This window comes from Octopus bimaculoides, chromosome 1 (assembly GCF_001194135.2).
Source record: "Octopus bimaculoides isolate UCB-OBI-ISO-001 chromosome 1, ASM119413v2, whole genome shotgun sequence".
NCBI lineage: Eukaryota > Metazoa > Mollusca > Cephalopoda > Octopoda > Octopodidae > Octopus > Octopus bimaculoides.
Genome location: NC_068981.1, coordinates 103021434 through 103025163, shown reverse-complemented (window position 1 = coordinate 103025163; position 3730 = coordinate 103021434).

Sequence of the window (3730 nt, the reverse complement as noted above, 5' to 3'; positions counted from 1 at the left end):
CGACCCCAGGACTCATTCTTTGTAATCCTAGTACTTATTCTATCGACCTCTTAGGCCAAACCGCTAAGTTATGGGGACGTAAACATAGCAGATTCGGTTGTCAAGCGACGGTGGGGGGGGGGGCAAACAGAGATACCCAAACACGCACACACACACACTCACACACACATATATATATACACGACGGGCCTCTTTCAGCTTCCGTCTACCAAATCCACTCACATGGCTTTGGTGGGCCCCAGGTGCTACGCAGTAGGACTGAACCCAGAGCCATGTGGTTGGATAGCAAGCTACTTATCACACTGCCACTCCTGCCCCTACATATACATACATACATGCATATAAACACACATATACTGACATGTCCCCTTCATCAGGAATAAGTAAACAGAAAATTAATCAAGTTTGAAGGCATGTAAGAGAAAGGAAATAAAGGAAGGAAATGTTTGGTTACATTACGTTAATCGTCGGCTACTCCATGAGATACTAATCACATTTACGATGATTCGCGCTGCAAGATTATCTAGTGGTTTTTGGAGTTAACAGGATGTGCATGCCCCTGTACACTCCAATCTACCTCTTTTCATTAGTGTCACATTCGTCAGTAAGGTGCCGATGAGCTAAGATTCAACATCCAAACCAATGGCTTCAACTATGACCTTTGTGTCGCATTTTCCTATACACTACTGTCTCAGCCTGTGGGAAGGCTGATACAGCAATGTGTCTTAAAACCTAAATACACATATGACCAAACCCCGTCAATGGGTCACATTTCATGGTACACCGAGCTTTAACCGTATACAAGAATGTTCTTTGGGAAAACGGATGTATGGCACTTTCTCTTTGCTCTCTCTTTTTTATTTTTTTTTTTTTAATGATACACCATTCTACCGTTTTTATTTCTTCTGCGCTTTTTGCTCGGGAGCTGACCCTAGTCCAGTGTCTCTCTACTACCCGCAATTCTACCAATGCTCTTGTTGCTGACTTCATTGCAAAGTTTTCGGTCATCGCTGTTTGTTTGTAACGGGATATAGACGTTTGTGCTTACAAACGTGTCCGTTTCTAGAATTGTCGTTTTCCTACGTTATTCTGAATGTATAGCTGCCTGGTTTCGCAACCATATCTTTTTGTTTAATTACTATAACCTTTTCTGTTTGTCTTTTCTTTTTCATGGTCTTTGTTTTTATTTTCAACATTATGAAATTCTTATGGGTGTATTCATTGCTGCCACGTTACTGGATAGCATTTCTTGCAGGTACGCCAATACGATACGGCCATTAAAATACTACAAGTGAACAAAAGTTTGCAGAAATATAAGATGTAAAAATGTCTGAGAACATAACTTATTTTCCCATTACATGGTTAACGAGGCAGAAACTCGAAAGTTCCAAAGTACCTTGTGAACAAAACGAAACAAAACATTAGTTTTCTGATACAAGATGTAAGTATCTGTGCATGTGTTTTTGTGTGTTAGAGTTGCAAGTGTGAGACAGAAGAAGGTGGTTTATTGGCTGGTGTTAGTAAAACATCGTAAAACCCAAAAATAAACCGGAGCTACGTCAAATAAGTCGGTTCACTACAATAAATAAAACCAATTATTATAAGAATAATAATAACACTGATGTTGAATATCATCATCATCATCAGTAATAGTAGTATCAGCAGCAGCAGCAGCAGCAGCAGCAGTAGTAGTAGTAGTCCCAGCAGATTATTTCTAAAAGAAATGCGGAAATTATCCAAATATCTGGACATGGGGATAACACGAACTTGAGAGAAGAGGCTGGAAATAGAAATAATCCATATATTAATAGAAGCTTTAGGAATGGTAGAGAAAAATGTGCCGACTAATATCCACAATGTGCGGGAAATAACTTTTCTACGCACTGCACGCAAAGTAATACAATAGAGAGAGTAAGACTGAAATACAACAGAGGACATGCCCAAAGGTTTCAAACTGCAGGTCAGAAGAATAATTTCGTAAAATGGCATCAAATATTTGATTGGAACTTATTTTGTCAACCTTCGAAAAATGAATTCCATGTTTCACTCTAATGTCTGATGGTTATTCTTTTATTCTTTTATTCTTTTATTCTTCGACTTGTTTCAGTCATTTGATTGCGGCCATGCCGGAGCACTGCTTTAAAGAGTTTTTAGTCAAAGAAATCGAGCCCAGGACTTATTCTTTGTAAGCCTACTATTTATTCTATCGGTATTGTTTGTCGAACTGCTAAATTAAAGGGATGTAAACACACCAGCACTGGTTGTCAGTTGATGCAGGGTGGGGTGCAAACACAAACACACACACATACACACACAAACACATACACACACACACACACACACACACACACACACACACACAAACACTCACACACAATCACACACAGACACACACATATATATATACACACATATATACGATTGGCTTCTTTTAGTTTCCGTCTACCAAATCCACTCACAAGGCTTTGGTCGGCTCGAGGCTATTGTAGAAGACACTTGCCCAAGGTTGGAGAATTGTGACGGTGTGGGAACTAGATGCGGGCGTGGCTGTGTGCTAAGAAGTTTATTTGCCAACCACTTGGTTCCGGGCTAACACCTTAGTCGAGTGCCTCTTATTATAGCCTTCGTCAACCAAAGTCTTGTGAACGGATTTAGTAGGCGGAAACTGAAAGAAGCCCGTTTTACATATGTATACTTGTATGTATCTGCTTGTGCTTGAGTTTGTCCCGTCACCACTGCTTGACATAAATAAACGATCACTGGTTCGGCAAAAAAAGGCCACTAGAATAAGTACCAGTCTAAAAATTAATAATGCACTCGATTCGTTCGACTAAGACCTTGCAAAGTGGTGCCTCAGCATGACCGCAACTAAGTGACTGAAACAGATAAAAGATAAAACATTGATTTTTGTCATGAACAGAAGGCCGAAAATTCTTTTCTCACAGCAGTGCTCGGCAACCTTTGTTCACATGCGGCACACATTCTTTTCAAAATTCGGCGGCACACCTGAATTAAAAATATAACTAAAAGTATAGAATAGGGAAAAAAAATTATATTCACGTTGCACACATAGCATCATCTCGTGGCACACCAGTATGCCGCGGCATACCGGTTGCGGAGCACTGCTCACAGAATGATAAGAGTAGTAGTAACAGTAACAGAAATCTACTTAATTTATGGAATCTTGGAGGATGGAACTGAAAGTTTCTTCTCGGTAGAGCTTGAACTCACAAAGTAAAGGGACGTCACTAATTTTTTTCTACTTTAGGAACAAAGCCCGAAATGTTTGGAGAGGGGACCAGTCGCAACTGGTACTTAATTTATCGACCCCGAAAGGATGAAAGGCAAAGTCAATCTCGGCGGAATTTGAACTCAGAGCGTAACGGCAAACGAAATACTGCTAAGCATTTTTCCCGGCGTGCTAACGTTTCTTATTTCTTTATTGCCCACAAGGGGCTAAACATAGAGGGGACAAGCAAGGATAGACAAAGGGATTAAGTTGACTATATCGACCCCAGTGCGTAACTGGTACTTAATTTATCGACCCCGAAAGGATGAAAAGCAAAATCGACCGCGGCAAAATTAGAACTCAGAATGTGAAGACAGACGAAATACCAATTTCTTTATTTAATAAGTTTGTTATTTCTTTACTGCCCACAAGGGGCTACACACAGAGGGGACAAACAAGGACAGACAAACGGATTAAGTCGATTATATCGACCCCAGTGCG